This window comes from Octopus sinensis, linkage group LG13, assembly GCF_006345805.1.
Source record: "Octopus sinensis linkage group LG13, ASM634580v1, whole genome shotgun sequence".
Classification (NCBI taxonomy): Eukaryota; Metazoa; Mollusca; class Cephalopoda; order Octopoda; family Octopodidae; genus Octopus; species Octopus sinensis.
In genome coordinates, this window is record NC_043009.1 from 25,900,154 (window position 1) to 25,918,909 (window position 18,756).

The 18,756-nt window shown below is 34.7% G+C and overlaps 1 long non-coding RNA gene across 1 annotated transcript; it reads right to left on the reverse strand.

Annotated features, from left to right (window-relative positions):
• Window positions 1-1,804: 1,804 nt before the first annotated feature.
• LOC118765711 lies at window positions 1,805-17,244 on the reverse strand. Its single transcript, XR_005001577.1, has 3 exons — window positions 17,111-17,244; window positions 5,373-5,375; window positions 1,805-1,815 (listed from the first exon to the last, which is right to left on the reverse strand). It is a non-coding gene; the product is annotated as an uncharacterized LOC118765711 (long non-coding RNA).
• Window positions 17,245-18,756: the final 1,512 nt, after the last annotated feature.

Genomic DNA, 18,756 nt, shown 5'->3' on the forward strand with positions numbered 1-18,756 from the left:
ATGATATCGCCGACTGGAAGTAAATTAAATGACGATAAGAAAGAAAAGAAGAAAAAGGAGGAGAAACGCGTGTTCTTTTGAATGTATAGCAAGAACGATGCTGTTAGGATCTTCAAAGTAATGCATATATATATATATATATATATATATATATATAATATATATATTGAATAGGTGTCTGTATTCTGTTTAATCACGTTTCATATCCGTTTGATCCGGATAAAGGTGACGTAGAAGCCAGCTCAAGTTTTATTGGATAATTCCATTTAAAATTGATTCACAAAAACGGGAGTAAGTGACGGAACGAGTTGTGCATTTGTGTATGTATTTTGTGCGTGTATGTGTGTGTGTGTGTGTATTTGTGCGCGCATTTGTATGCATGTTTTTTTATGTTTGCAATTGTGTGTGTGTGTTTGTGTATTCATATATGTTTATGTTTATATATGTTTGTATTTCTGCGCCTGTATATGGGAGTGCATTTGTGCCTCTATGTGTATATGTGTTTGAACTTATTTGTCCGTGCATGTGTGTATGTGCCAGTGCATTTGTGTGTGTGTGTGTGTGTGCGCGCCCGTGCATGGATATCATTTCAACATGAGCGCATGCATTGGCGATCGGTTAAGTACTTCTCTTCAAAATTACGAGGTCTTTACTTGGTTCCCAATGCGCTAAGGAATAAAATTCCATCGCCACCCAGACATTATAACAAGAAGGCACAATTCTTCTTTACCTTTTTTTTCTTAACAAATACCTATACGATAATGAAACATGCGGATCTTCAAACATTGAACTTTAAAATGTTTACGCAAAACATGAAACTCAGAGTAATCCCGTGTAATCCACAACAGAATGTGGTTCGGTACTCTGGAGTTTCCATGACAGACTGTCAACTACCGCTTCTGTATACAAAGCCAGTGAGAATTGTTTGAAAAAGTAGTTGAACGCTAAAGATATTTTATGATAACAGGTTTTTAGAAAATACTTTTTTCTTCCATTAAAAATTATGCATTATACCGAGCATCCTCTCAAAAATGTTTTCACACTTTCACAGTTGATAATCCAATTTCCATTTCTTTTTAGAGTTAACAGGTTAAAAACAAAGGAATCAGATCTAGCTTTGAACAGAGGAAATTCATCATTAAGTGCTACTTGTACTTTGAAAACTATATCCTTTCAGTTCGTTATATATATGTGTGTGTGTGTGTGTTTGTCCCCCCAGCATCGCTTCACATCTGATGCTGGTGTGTATACGTCCCCGTAACTGAGCGGTTCGGTAAAAAGAGACCGATAGAATAAGTATTAGGCTTACAAAGATTAAGTCCTGGGGTCGATTTGCTCGACTAAAAAAGGTGGTGCTTCAGCATGGCCGCAGTCAAATGACTGAAACAAGTAAAAGAATATATATAGGAGAGAAGAGACAGAGAGAAGGAGATGGATTATTATATCGACACTCGAAAGGATAAAAGGCGAAGTTAATTGCGGCAGGATTTGAACTCAGAAAGTGATGAATCAGAACAATTGCTTCTAGGCATTTTTTTCCCGACGTTCTGACGATCCTGCCGGCTCGTCGTTTCGTAACCATCGCCAAAATAATAAAGCAGAGCTTCTTAGAATACGAAGAGAGAATTAAGAATTTATGAATTCTTAAAATATTTTTTGTGAACAGCCCATCAATAGAGGAAAACAGTAAGGAATTATTACAGACCAGAGATCACCGGGTTATCTTTGGCGGAAGTACCAGGAGCAGCGGTGGTGTCAGAGGATGTGGCAACGGTTGATGTAGTAGTGACAGAGTGAGTGAACTACGGCGCTCTTCTGTAATTTGAAAGTAAGGGAGGGATTAGTCGATGCTACCAGTGACTTTGCTGGTGCTTTATTTTATCGAACGTAGGGGGATGAAGCGCAAAGTTGGAATCAGCAGGGTTTGAACTCAGAACGTAAATAACCGAAACCAATAGCGCACAGCATTTATTCCAGCTCTAACGATTCTGCCAATCAACCGCCTTTTAAAATGGTTCCTAATATAGGTACAAAGATAACAGTTTTGTGTGTGTGGGATGGGACTTTGTGGTTATCTTCACCCATTTTGCTGGATTTGTACTTTATTTTACCTAACCCCGAAGGACGAAAGGCAAAGTTGATCAAGACAGGAGCTCAAGTAAAACTGTAAAGAGTCAGAACGAAAGCTGACGCTCAAGGGTTTTTCCAGCTCAACTCTTTCAAAATATTGTTCCTCGTTTTGGCTAAGGATCAGAAGTTTTGAGAACAAAGATGTTGTCAATATCTCTCTACATCTCTATATATATATTTAAGTAGTTTCATCGTGATTCTATTATTTTTTTACATAGATTTTGATGCTAGTTGTGCGCAGTCCTTTTGAATATTAAATAAAAGAAGAAAAAAACGAACTAGAGATTAAATAATAATTTTTTTTACTGCTATAGGTACAAGGATCGAAATTTTGGTGGAGATGGTAGTCGATTAAATCGACCCCAGTTTTCGAATGGAATTATTTCATCAATCCTGAAAGGCAGTCGACTTCGGCAGATTTATGTACTAAATTCAAATTTAGGTACCAAAAAAAAAAAAAAAAGAAATCAACATACAGGCGCAGGAGTGGCTGTTTGGTAAGTAGCTTGCTAACCAACCACATGGTTCCGGGTTCAGTCCCACTGCGTGGCATCTTGGGCACGTGTCTTCTGCTATAGCCCCGGGCCGACCAATGCCTTGTGAGTGGATTTGGTAGACGGAAACTGAAAGAAGCCTGTCGTATATATGTACATATATATATATATATATATATATATATATATATATAAGTGTGTGTGAATATGTTTGTGTGTCTGTGTTTGTTCCCCTAGCATTGCTTGACAACCGATGCTGGTGTGTTTACGTCCCCGTAACTTAGCGGTTCGGCAAAAGAGACCGATAGAATAAGTACTGGGCTTACAAAGAATAAGTCCCGGGGTCGATTTGCTCGACTAAAGGCGGTGCTCCAGCATGGCCGCAGTCAAATGACTGAAACAAGTAAAAAGAGTAAAAAAAGAGTATACAAAATAGTAAATTTTAAAATTAGAAAATAAAAGAAATTAGAGATCTATTCCTTACCTTGTTATCAATTATGCTGTATTTAAAGAATATTAAAAATATCGCGGATGTTTTGACGCAGACACATCAATGTAGGTTTCCGAAAGCATTATAATTAAATCTTTTTAGAAATCCTCAACGTACTTATTTACCCCATAACAGTGTACTTGTCCTGTCTCCCGTTGCTCCATTTAGCAATCATTAGTTTATGCTTTTTCTACTGTACTTCTCTGAAGTTCCATGAAAAAAGACCAGCAGTCATAATGAATCTCTTTGAAGATCTCATTATTAATTAATATGTTTTGTTATGAGCGTCTTCATTTGTGGCAACAGTTTTTGGTATATTAGTATCGAAAGAATTCTGTTATTAACAAACTTCTGTGCCGTAGTTATTTCTAAAGACGACATTCTACTTTTTTTTCTTTTGACCAATCAGAAATGTTCCCAGTATCATTTATTATCATATTTAAAATTTGCCTAACGGTTTCAAATTCTGGGTTTATCGGTTTTCTCCTTTCCGCTTTTAAAATCTATTATTTGGTGCCACAAAACGTCGGCAAAAAATGCATTGCGATAATTCTTTTGGTTCTTAAGATTATGAGATCAAATTCTGTATTTTCCAGTTTCGTCTTCCCTCTTTTAAAATCTATTATTGGTACCCACAAAGGATCGAAAAAAAGTGCTTTGCAATAATTCTTTTGCGTTCTTTAGATTCTGAGATCAAATCCTGAGGTCGATAAAATAAAATACCAGTCAACTACTGGTGTCGATAGTATCGATATTAGTACTTGCCTCTCTTCAAAATTTGCTGGGGTCGCATCATTACCTCCGCGAAGACGGAGGTATTGTTTTCAGTCGTGTTTGATTGTTTGTTTGTCCGTGGACAAGATATCTCAAGAACCGCTGGATGGATTCGAATGAAACTTTCAGGAATGTTTGGCATGAACTGATTAGATTTTGGAATAGATCCAGTACCGGACAAGGATTCTGGATTATTTCTTCCTGTATTTTTACTTAATTTTTGAGAGCTGTCGGGTTCATTTTTAGTATTCTCGTTTGTGAGAGCAGTCGCGTTTATTTCAAGGATTCTCATTTTAAAAGCCATCTCTGGCTAATCGTTGAGAGGACGTTGGTGTTGCCTTGGCAGTGGTTTGCGCCCTCTGAGTGCTCTTGTTATTAGTATCGATGGTTGGAAAGGGGGTCTCGTTGTTTAGTTTCTTGGTCTGCAATTCAAGAATATTTCTGTGATCATCATGTTTTGCGGTTTTAACTTGAAATTTTTTAAATTCTTTAATTTTGGTAATAATCTGTTCTGTTTCTCTATTTGTTATAAATTAAAATTAAGTTTCTAGTATTCTTTTAATTTTTAAATTATTATTTCGTATGAATTGTATTACCTCATTGGGAGGTCGAGGTAGTCCCTTCTTGCAGCTTAACCTGACCCTCCATTTCTTCAGCCCTTTACTGCCTTCAGCGGAATATCTGCGTTGTTGATAACATTCGGGTCAGATCTCCGGTTCAAACACTAACTTCTCTTTTCTTTTACCAATCTTCGAGGCACTACCAAAAACTCAGGTAATTTTTCTCGTTCTTTGATTAACTCCACTGCCAATAAAAAAGTAAAGAAAAAAAAATCACATCCAGCTTCGGATGTTTTGGCCTTTCTCTCATTTCCTGCGTTCTTTGTTTTTTTTTCATCATTCATATCTTTTCTCATGTCTTCATGTACTGAGTTCAAATGCCACCAAGGCGGACTTTGCCTTTCATCCTTTCGAGATCGATAAATAAGTACCAGTCGGGCACTGGGGTCAATGTAATCAAGTAGACCTCACCCCCCAAATTGCTGGCCTTGTACTAAAATTTGAAACTATTGTTCATATCTTTATAGATAGTGAGCTGCTAGAATCATTAGCACACCAGACAATAATGCCGAGCGGCATTTCTTCCGGCTTTACGTTCTGAGTTCAAATTCCACCGAGGTCGACTTAGCTTAGTGTTGATAAAATGAAAATTGGGGTCAATATAAACGACTAGTTCCCTTCCCTCGAATTTCAGGCACCAGAGCAGCGAACTTCATTAAATACCTTGTGTTTTTTTTCCAACCCTTTTCATTCTGAGTTCAAATCCCGTCGAGATCAACTTTAATATTATTTTTCCACTTTCCTGACTTTGATAAAATAAAGTACAGGTCTGCTACTGGGGTCGATGTCATCAACTAAACTTTTCCCTTTCAACTTGCTTTGTTCCTAAATTAGAAACCCATTTTCTTGTTCTTTATTTTTCACCCGCTCCATCTTATGACGATGCTGGTTTTATATTTCAACGAAATCTTGATACATCTTGTCTGATTTGTTTAAAATATTCCCTTATTTTCCACAGAGCCTGGCTATACCTTTTATTATCCACAGTTTTATCCTGATACCTTCTTACACATCACATTAATTATCATGTTTAATTGTTTAGCCTCAGATCAGCCTCGATTAATCCGACTTGTTTATAAGGTATTCTAGCAACGAGGTCATGTGTCTTTGTATATATAACATTACGTTATCATAAATATTCTTCCTTTCATAAAGAGAAGATAGGGATGACTTGAGAGAGATTTGGTTGCTATATCTAGCAAACTGAACGAACTCTTACTGGCTCCTTCTGTGATTATAATGCTGTCACTCATTTTTACTTTTAACATGTGTATTAATGTATTTGGCTTGTCCTGTGTATGGCTTTAAACTGGACATGTCAGTAGGGCCCTGCTTCGGGAAATCCAGGGTTTTGAGGAGCGTGGAATCATCTCTTAGCCACTATTGTTCCTAAGTCTATTCTGATCCAGAAGATTACTTATAGTCACACCAGCGGACCCTGGATAGATGAGACTGTTCAGTTTTTAGCTGCTCATCTAAAAGAAGGCAACTCTATACAAATCCTGTAACTACAGGGCTCGTGGCAATTGTTGTACCTGGCCAATACCAGTTCGAAGTTACGAGAGCGTGGGACTGGCCATTATAACAATACTCATCATGCTGGTTGTTCAGAAAAACACAAAAACAAAAAAAACAAGACACCGGTATTAACACCATCACATTTTCTTTAGAACTCCAGTGAGATGGGAAAAGCAGCGACAGAGACAGGTAGAGGATGCTACGGTAACCTATACAACCAGATCTTCAAAATCCTGGAAAGGTCTGGATTTCCATGTCACGACTAAGCGTCGAATTAACAACATTACAAAGCTATGTGTAACTGAATGTTTATTTGCTGAAGCGAGTAGATAGTCACGAATGAATATGGAAGACGAAGGTGAAGTGTCTAGAGATAAGCTTTCGTTTATTGGAATCGGTGTAAATTTACTAGTTGTTGTATCGATTACTTTACTGAATGTTGCAGATATCTTATTACTAATCAGTTATTTCAAAGTTTCAACGATATTTCATCTTAAATATCTAAGACCATTCTCTGATATTCCCAGCCTGATATTCGAGTTATTTTCTCAAACCTTAAACTTCACGACCCGAAGCTACAATTTATAATACAGCTTGCTGCAACAAAATTATTGAGTTATATTGAAATCCCTCATGGCTCTATTGCGTTCACTACTCGCTGTCTGTCATATTTTGCATTGTATTTATCATTTGCTGTGTCATAATATTATATCGTTGGCAAATAAACAAACAACTAGAATGTCTTAAATTACACTTGTAAGTAACATGGAAACAATACCAAAATAAAGCGTTTAACAATGTGTAAGGTATAGTATATTGCTTCAGGATAGAGTTAACGTTATTAAAGGGCGGCGTTTGTCAATGAATGCCTCATAGCTGTTGTTTAACACAGAGTTTGCCCTGATCAAGTCAGACAAATGATGAAAGGCATCCAAGCTGTAGAATGTCTTTCATCTTTATATTTCAGGCATTGTGTATCTTGGAGTATGTTATTCAATGTATCCTACTTAAGACGCTAGATAGTGCTTTGATTCGGAAAAATTTAATTGTTATTTCAACAAGCTCATGTAACTACAAAGAGATTACCTAATATCTATCCATCTATCTATCTATCTATCTATCTATCTATCTATCTATCTATCTATCTATCTATCTATCTATCTATCTATCTATCTATCTATCTATCTATCTTTCCCGCAGCTCGTCTCCATGACCGAACTGCAGTCGTGGATCAAAAAGAGGCCGAAGAAGGGCGAATGGCACCGCGAGTGTCGCGTTGCTCTCAAGCAACTCTGCCGTCCTGGGTCGACCTTGAGTGACTTCAACACAACCAAAGCATTCTATAGGGGTTTAGTGGAGGGGAGGTACGACGACGAGCTCGGGGCGAACCTGGACGTCGACGAGGAGTACCTGACCCGCCTGTTCAGGACGACTTTCGGGCCAGGGCCCATGGACAACTTCCAGAGATCCCTGGCCTGGCAGTGCTACCGAGAAGCGCTACCCGTTGGGATAAGCTCTACAGACACGGCTCGAGAAACACGGGGCCGACCTGCCCGAGATGCGGTCAGAGCGACGAAACCGTTCTGCACGCACTCGTGCAGTGTCCAACAATTTCCGACCTGTGGGCTTGTGTCGCACAAACTGCTGTCACGTGTGGGACGAGTCGGTTTATCAGCTGAGTCTATCGTAATATTGTCACGCCCCCCTCCTTCAAACGGGAAGGAAGAGCTATTTTCATCATCCTTGTGGCTATGGCGAAAGAATGTATCTGGTGGACGCGTCTGAAAGGATGGAGACAAACACTTTCCTCTCTGGTCAATCTCTCATCAACTTCTTCAAGTACCACTTGAAAAGGAAAGTGAGAGTAGAGAGGCAAGTTTTGTCTAGCGAATGTTTTAAAAAAAGATGGGTGAATGTAGCAAGAATGGCACGTATGAATGACGAAGCCACCTTGAGCATGATCCTATGAACCCAGAAATTGAAAATAGAGAGTTGCTTATTTGCAAAAAAAAAAAAGAAGAAATATAACATGTGACTCCATTGACCGAGGTTACCGTGGTCTTTTCCGTAGGCTTTTCTTTCCACGGGTAAACCTCACCTGTCCTCCCCTTTACACTTCATATTGACATTTCTGTGATAACGATCCCTATTGATCCATTTTTTTTTTCCTCTCCCCCTTTTTTTTTTAACCCCCCTTTTTTGTCCTCTTTCTCTCCTTTTACGATCCCTTTTGATCGAAACTCCCCCTTCCTTTTTTCTTTTTTTTTTTTAAACCTTCAAAAGAAAAGCTCTACCTTGTAATTTGTTCTATCTGTGTGCAGCCCTGTGTGGCTAATAAAGAAACATATCTATCTATCTATCTATCTGTGTATATATATATGTGTCTGTCTGTCTGTCTGTCTGTCTGTCTGTTTGTCTGTCTATCTATCTATCTATCTATCTATCTATCTATCTATCTATCTATCTATCTATCTATCTATCTATCTATCTATCTATCTGTGTATATATATATGTGTCTGTCTGTCTGTCTGTCTGTCTCTATCTATCTATCTATCTATCTATCTATCTATCTATCTATCTATCTATCTATCTATCTGTGTATGTATGCATGTATGTATAAGTGTGTATTCACATGCACCCATATAAATGCGTTGTTATTAAATATTAGGATACGGGCAGCAAGCTGGCTTTTCATCTCTTTGGGATCGATAAATTAAGTACCAGTATTTCACTGGGGGCGATGTAATCTACTAGTCCACCACCACAAAATTTCAGGCCTTGTGCCTTTAGTAAAAAGGATTATTAAATATTAGGTTAAGGCGGCGTGCTGGTAGAATCGTTCGCACACCTGGCAACATGCTTAGCGGCATTTCTTTCGTCTTTACCTTCCTCCATCTTTACTTTTCTGCCGTGATCGACTTTGCTCTTTCCTCCATTTCGGGGGTTGATAAAATAAGTAACAGTCGAGAACTGGGGTCGATGTACTCGACCACTCCTCGACTCCAAAATTTCAGGCCCTGTGCCTATAGTTGAAGGGATTATCATAAATTAAGTTGTAGGGGTAATGGCTTAGCGGAGTCATCAGAGCTTCGGAAGAAATACCGCAACACTTCGCGGTTTTTCTGCATCCTCTTTATGTTCTGAATTCAAATCCTACTGAGGTTAACTTTACAAGACCAGCAATTTCGGAGCAGGGGTTAAGTCAATTACATCAACCCCAGTGCTCAGCTGGTGTTTATTTAATCGATTCTAAAAAGATGAAACGCAAAATCGACTTTGGTGGAATTTGAACTCAGAATGTAAAAACGGACGAAAGGTCGCTAAGCATTTTGTCCGACTTGCAAACGATTCTGACAGCATGCCGCCTTCACACACACACACACACACACACACACACACACACACACACACACACACACACATAACGAATTAAAGGCAACCTTAATAATGTAAACATTATCAGTAGCACATATATATATATACATATAGGGTATGAGTCTGGTTTATACGCTAAATTTGCTGCGGGATATCATCCGGGGAAAGCTCCCGAAACGACGTCACAGACCAGGCGAGGCAACTCGCTACGGAATAACTGAGAATGGTAGATATTGATATATCGCTATTATCGAAGACTTATCACTATCATGTACTGGGATCATCTCGAAACGAGGTGAATCACTGGTCTGTGATTTATATGCTAATAGAATGAAAACTATTTTCTGATGAGCTGCGGCGTAGCACATGTGAGAGAAAAGCAAGTTACGAATTAAAACTAGCTCTAGTAATGTAAACCTTATCGGTCACATACGCGCAATGCACGCGTATTCTTTATACGCCAAATAAGCAGCGGGATAACATCCGCGGAAAGTTCCTCAAACGACGCCGAGTGTTGATGCTATCACGCAGCAAAATTTGGCGTAGAAGCCAAACAGATACTGTATGCATGTGCGACCGATAGAAAATATGTATTAAGGCGGCGAGCTGGCAGAAACGTTAGCACGCCGGGCGGAATGCGTAGCCGTATTTCGTCTGCCGTTACGTTCTGAGTTCAAATTTCGCCGAGGTCGACTTTGCCTTTCATCCCTTCAGGGTCGATAAATTAAGTATCAGTTACACACTGGGGTCGATATAATCGACTTAATCCGTTTGTCTGTCCTTGTTTGTCCCTTCTGTGTTTAGCCCTTCGTGGGCAAGAAAGAAATGAGAAAAAAATATACATAGTAATTTTGAAAGGAGTGATGTAGTGGATTCTATCGTCCCTAGAACTTATTGGGTGGTAATCTATATGAGTAGAAAACCTGATCATGGCGGGATTTGAACATAGAATGCAAAGAAATGGCAGAAATACCACACTAAAGTTTTTCAACGAGTGAACAATTCTGTCCATGTATATATATATATATATATATATGATATTTATATATGCATATACATGTATACACACACAACACACACACACACGTATATATATATATATATATATAGTATATATATATATATATATATACATATATATATATATATATAGATAGATAATTAGATATAGATGTATAGATATAGGTTAAAGATATACGTGTCATTTCCTATTATTCCTCTTATAATCTTTTATGAAAATTAATAAAACACTGATTAAATATCGATATTTATAAAAATATTTTATATAGTTTAACTATTTGTAATATTTCTTATAATTACTTGAATTGCTTTTTGTTGAAAATATAATGCATATAATATAGAATTACATGGAATATCGTTTCTAATTCAAAGCTACTTAAACTCTGTTTCTTTACAATTTACAATATATTGAAGTGGAGCTCTTCCAGCCTTCCGCTCGACCACCCACCTTCTCACTTCCTTACCTCCTCCCGATCCCCTCGTTTCCTCGTCGCGTTAAACAAATTTCCGCAAGTAAATAAAATGTCGTCGCTGGAATAAATAATAAACGCATAATAAATGTGTTTGTTTGTGTGTGTGTGTGCGTGCGCGCGTGCGCATGCGTGTGCATGTGTGTGTCGAGTGTACACATACACACACACATTTACAGGCATATATATACTTATGAATACATATGCGCATATATATATATATATATATACGTACATGTCTATGTATGTCTACAAATATATATGTATATATATATATATATGCATACATACACACACACATATATACATATATATAATATATATATGTATGTATATGCACACATGGATGTATTTTTGTATCTACTAATACGCGTATATACACACACATATATAAACATGCATGTATTTCTCAATTTTTAACTAACTGTCCACCTATGTATGTATGTATGCGTGTATGTATATGTATGTATCTATATGTCTGTTTATCTATCTATATACATATTCACACACACACATACATACAAATTCACACATACATACATACATTCATACGTACATACTCACGTACATACATATATACATACATACATAAATACATACAACATACATTCATACATACATTTATACATACATACATATATACATACATAAATACATACATACATTCATGCATACATTCATACATACATACACACGTACACATACATACATTCATACATACATTCCTACATGCATACATAGATTCATACATGCATACATACATACATACATACATACATACATACATACACACAGATACATACATACATTCATACATACGTACATACATACATACATACATACATACATACATACATACATACATACATACATTCAGTCAGCAATATAACATATGCCCCTGTGATCATCATCATCATCATCATAATGACCATCATCATGACCATAATCATTGTCGCCAATGCTTCTGTCGTCGTCGTTGTCGTCATTAATATTGTTTTTTTCTCATAATCTGCAAAATACATCTTTCGCTGTATTAAACAAATAAACAGGAATTGTTATTAAGAATCGAAGTCATAAAGCATTCTTCATTCTATTTCCTTTGTGCATATCCACCAGGTATATTAATAATGATATTATTATTATTATTATCATCATTATTATTATTATTATTATTATTATTATCATCATCATCATCATCATCATCATCATCATCATCATCATCATCATCATCATCATCATCATCACATCATCATCATCATCATCATCATCATCATCATTATTATTATTATTATTATTATTATTATTATTATTATTATTATATATTAATAGTAGTAGTAGTATTAGTAGTAGTAGATGTGTGCTGGTGGTTGTTGTAGTGGTTTTGGTGGTAGTAGGAGTAGTAATAATAATAATGAAAGTAATGATAATAATAATGATAATAATAATAATAATAATAATAATAATAATAATTCTTTAATGATATGTGTTTCGATATATCTAATAGGAATGATATTTACTGTTAAATTTCCAATACTTTAATAGTAGGAATAATGCAATCTTTCAAATATATAAATGATCTATATACACAAGTAACATGAGTTATAATATAAACAATAGTGTTTTCATGTGCCTGTCTGTGTGTCTGTCTGTCTCTGTCTATATATATATATATGTGTGTGTGTGTGTGTGTGTGTGTGTGTGTGTGTATGTGTGTATGTGTGTTAGCTTAGATTTTCTTTGGTGCTGGCCAGATTGGAGCAGTTTCGAGTACAACCAGCCGAAACTGTAAAAATGATCTGGAACTCGACTGAGGAACCAACACTCTGAATGACCCGTCCTTGTTTTTTCTAGTCCCTTTTTGTATCATCTAACTGTCTGAAGGTTTTATTGTCGCCTGTTGCGTTCTTGTCCCATTTTTGTATTCTTTTCATATATATATATATAAAATATATATAATATATATATATATATATATATATATATATATATATATATATATATATATATATATATATATATTACATATATAAATGAAACAATGGAATCGAACAGATGTTAACAAAATTTCTTTACTCTCGACATATGTTTCGAAGACAACTGGTTTCATGAAGCCGTTGCTAAGAACTTTCCCAGAAATTCTAGATATCATTCTTTATCAATTCCCACATAGTTAGAATCGCTTTCTCTAACACTAGAAATCTTTCACAAATTATATTTCTCACAATACCAAGCTGCTAAACAAAGATTCTTCACCCGGGAGTTCCAACCACTATCTTGCTAATTCCAACCCATCATACAATCATAATAATAGGAATTGTATTAATAGTAATAGCATTGGTAGCAGCGATAGTGTTAACAATGATAATATTAATAATAGTATTAGTCGTGTCAATAAAAATGGTAATGTTGATGTTAATAACAATAACGGTATTATTGTCGGTGGTATTACTGGTTGTATTACCATTAATAATACTAATATATAGAAATAGTGTAGTTGTTGCGCTAATAATAATAGTAACAGCAATCATAGCAATAAAAATTTCGTTTCGATCTCGGAGGACAACCCCAACAGAATTAAATTTTGTCTGTAATTCTAAGATTAAGAATTCTATTTACCAGTGTAGAATTTCTTCCGGTACCGATGTCTTCTTTTCTCTATAGGAGCGTCCACTTCCCCCGTTATCCAAGAGAATTTCAAACCATTATTCAACATTCAGGGATAGTAAAAAACGACATAGTACAGGGCTAAGTAAATTAGTTTGGCGTCTTAAAGATAACAATATAAATTTCAAGTTAGATTGGTTCATACTGTCTATATCCTTTCCTTTTGATAAGGGCAGGAGATTTTGTAACATTTGCAACTCTGAACTCTTCCATATTCTCTTCTCTAAGGTTCCCCTTGTAAACACACTCATAGAAAAATCATACAAATGTAAACACTGGCAGAAACATACTATCTACTCATATAAATGATAACGATAGTTACTGTGGTTTGAAAAATTAGCTTTACGTGCACTCCACTTCAATAGCGAAATTCTTTCCTAAGCCTTTGAACATTCTTTCAATCAACGTACCATTCCCTTCCACTTGTTCCCTACCTATTATCCTTTAACCCTTCTCTTCCTACTATCTATCTTGACGTCAATTCTTCTAACGGTTTTTTAAAAAAACACTCATTATCGTTTTGTTTCCATGTAGGCAGTCATCGAAATTTTTGTTTGTCTTGTTGTCGAGAGAGGCTCCCTTTCTTTCCTGATGAGAAGATTGCATAATGCACCCTTTATTCCTTTGGAATGAAACCATGTTGTCTTCGAAACATATGTCGAGAGTAAAGGAATTTTGTTAACATCTTCGTTCGACTCCATTCTTTCATTTATTCATATACAACACACAAATTTCTGCATATGAACCCGGAGTTTCTATCCTTGGACAGGTCGCTTCAACCGTGTTTCTGACGTGAATTTGCTACCCTGGTTTCGGTTCAACGAATTTTCCATGCTGACGATAAGCATAGGATAATTCATTCACCTATTTATATATATATATATATAGTCGATATTTAACATTATTGGTCTAATGGGTATATGTCGATTAATGTGTTGAAGTGTTGAATTGAGTGCTGACATAGTTTGAGCTAGCTAGTGTCATCCACAGTCGGAGTGTTTCAGTTGGATCAACTTCAGGAATTCCGCAGTGTTAGTAGACATAATAATAATGATAGTAATAATAATAATAATAATAATAGTATAATAATAATAATAATAATAATAGTAATAATAATAAATAATAATAATAATAATAATAATAATAATGATAATAATAATTGCTTAAGTAACGAAAAAATGAATTTGGCATTAATTTAATCTTAATTTTGTACAACGGTCGTTTCGAGCCATCCTGCTAACGTCGCTTATGGGTGGGACATGTTTAAAGGAGTCCCACCCTCAAGGGACAGTAGCAGGATGGGTCAAAACGACCGTTGTACAAAATTAAGATTAAATTAATGCCAAATCCATTTTCTCGTTACTTAAGCAATTATTATTATTATTATTATTATTATTATTATTATTATTATCATTATTATTATATAAACGAAGAAGTGACTGTGTGGTAAGTTGCTTGCTTACCAACCACATGGTTCCATGATCAGCCCCACTGCGCGGTACCTTGTGAGTGAATTTGGTAGGTTTGGTATGTGTGTGTGTATGTTTGTGTGTCTGTGTTTTTTTAAATAAAAGAATATATGTGTGTGTCTTTCTCTCGCTCTCTCTCTCTTTATATATATATGCATAAACACAAACACACACACACACACACACACACACATATACTTTGATACTTTGATAGGTTTCGGCCATTATTGGCCCAGGCCATGTCTAACTTAATAGCACCAAGAGCGAGTTTCATCATTTTGATTTATTTACATGTTTTTCTTTATTGAGATGGAGAAAATCTTTTTCCATGCAACACTGACTTACAACAGCAGGTAATCCAACCTATCTGTGCGCGCGCGTATTATTATATATAGTTGTAATAATATAACCATAGAGATATGTATTATTGTATATATATGTATATATGTACAGATGAATACATAGAAATATAATGTAACTTCGTGGTTAAATACTGTAATATAATGAATTATGTAACATATATACACATTATGTATTCATGTACCTACGTATATATATGTATAGATGTATCTCTCTCTCTCTCTCTCCTTCTCTCTCTACACACACACACATACATACACACATATATATATATATGTATATATATATATATATATATATATATAAATACATACATACATACATACATACATTTATATGTGTATATATATATGAAGTCATCTCGCCATGTTGAACCGCTGAACTCTACACAGTTTTTCTCTCCCCATCTTTTCCCCTTTTATTTCTTTCTGTCGAAGAGTGTAGGCTCGAAATGTAAATGATTTTCTATCTTTCCCGAACGTTAAACAAATACACCTGCTTGTTGTTCCTATATCTCTCTTCGTGTTTTGTTTTTCTAAAAAATTGAACTATATATATCTGCGCACGCATGTATGTGAATATGTGTGTGTGTGTGTGTGTGTAGTTGTAATAAAATGACATAAAATACAGAGGCTTGTTATATATATGTGCGTATATGTATGTAATATATATATTGTTAGAATACAATTATGTAAATATGTATACTACTGAAATATAAAATATAAACGCATACATTAGCACGCGCATATATATATATCATATATATATATATATGCGCGTGCTAATGTATGCGTTTATATTAGTATATTTCAGTAGTATACATCATTTACATAATTGTATTCTAACAATATATATATATATTACATATATATACGTACATAATATAACAAGCCTCTGTATTTATGTCATTTTATTACAACTACCACACACACACACACATATACACATTATGTATATGTACGTATATATATACGTATATATATATATATATATATATATATATATATATACATATACATATATACATATATATATATATATACATTAACATATATACATATATATATATATATATAACATATACATATATACATATATATATATATATATATACATATACATATATAATATATATATATATATATAGATATATATATACACAATATATATATATATATAATTATATATATACATATAAAGGGTAAAGACCCCCTTCGGTCATGAATGACCATGGGATTGCACCTAGAAGTTACCCTCCTAGACACAAGTCCGGGCAAGGTTGTTTATGGAAGACCAGCAGTCGCCCATGTATACCGGCCTCCCCTCTCCACGCCACCAGTGTTATCCAAGGGAAAGACAAAGGCCGATACAGCTTGGCACCTGTGACGTCGCAACTCATTTCATACAGTTGGTAAATGGAGCAACGTGAAATAATGTGCCTTGCTCAAGAACACAACATATATAAATATATATGCACATATATATTGATATACATATATGTATATATATATATATACGCACACACACACATATGTATATGCATATACATATATATACACATACATATATATGTACATATATATATGTATATATATGTTCATAATATATATATATATATATATATATATATATACTTACCAGGTGAGCAAAATCGTACTTACGCAGCTATATGTATATATATAACCTTAAAAAATTAGAACAAGAGCGCAACAGACGACAATAGAACATCTGGTCAGATAGACAATACAAAGACGGACAGGAAAAAAGCAAGGACGGGTCATTCGCAGTCTTTCCTCATCAGTCAAGTTTCGAAATCATCCTTACAGTTTCGACTGGTTACACTTGAGACTGTTCAAATCTGGCTGACCCCCAAAATATAGCTAAGACCATCATATATATAATACATAATATATATATATATATATAATTCAACAATTGAGGGTAAAATTATTAATTAATCAATTTCACCAAGTATTCGTATGCAAAGGGACCATTTAAGGCGAATTCAAATTATTACATTATATAAAAGGGTTAGTAAAAAAAAATAAACTAAATAATTTATTATATATATATATATATATACATGCATACACTATTGGACACAGGGATATACACGAATGCAAACATATTGCATAGAGAATACTTTAACAAGTTTAATTATTCTTTCATCAAAGTATTTATTCATAAGCAGAGATGTGCATTAATAAAGGAAATAGAAGCAATCTTCAGATAATGACCCAAGAAATGATAATAATAATAATAATAATAAAAAGAAGAACAGCAACAACAACAATTCACAAGGCCAGAAATCAGTGAGGCTGGGACTAATCGATTACTTGACTCAGTGTTTCACTGGTACTTAATTTATCGAAAAGCAAGTCGATCTCGGTAGAATTTGAACTCAAAACGTAGCGATGGGCGAAATACCGATTATCATTGCGTCCAGCGCGCGAACGATTCTGCCAGATCGCCGCCTTGAAAAAAAGAAAAAAACGAAGGAAGAAGTGCAAACATGACATGAAGAAGAATTATGCAAGAAGGGACTAAATTGAAAGAAGATATAAAAGAATTAAATTGAAAGAAAATATAAAAGAATGACAACAAATTTTGCCGAAATTAATTATAAGAACAAAGACAACAAACAAGTTATGTGCTGTTTGTATAAAATATTGAAACAAATAAACGAATAAAATACTGAAATATTTAAGAAATATTTTTTCCGTTCTCACAAAAAATCATATTTATTAATGTTGATCTTGTTATGCGGCATTGTTGAAATATGTAGGTGTATGATATTTCTACAAATAGAATAAATGTGTCTATATAAGGATGTATATATGGAAGACTCATATATAGTACTCTGAGTTTCCTATCAAGTCCTAAATATGAAGTTATCCGATTGCCAATCGATGCACGTGCCAGAATTCATACACACACACACACACACCACACACACACACACACACACACACACACACACACACGTAGACACCTACCCTTCTGATGAGATTTTGCCTTATATAATGATTTAATAATTGCTATTTTCATCCTTAGACTTAATTGAAACAGCTGTAAGAGAATATGTTGGATTTTTGCAGATAATAAATTTTTATTAAAGCTATATCTTCATTTTCTTGATTTTGTTTTGAATGATTATATATATACATATATCTATATATTTTTCAGAATTTGTGTAAATGTTTATAGAATAATATATCAGCTGAATAAAGTCAAAACACAGTCTGGCTTTCACGTTTTTTTTATTATTGTATTTAAATTTCTTTTTCTACAGTTGTCAAGAACTCAACTATCAATTAAATACATTTTGAAATCTGATGAATACCATACGGTGACAAACTGAGACATGTTTCG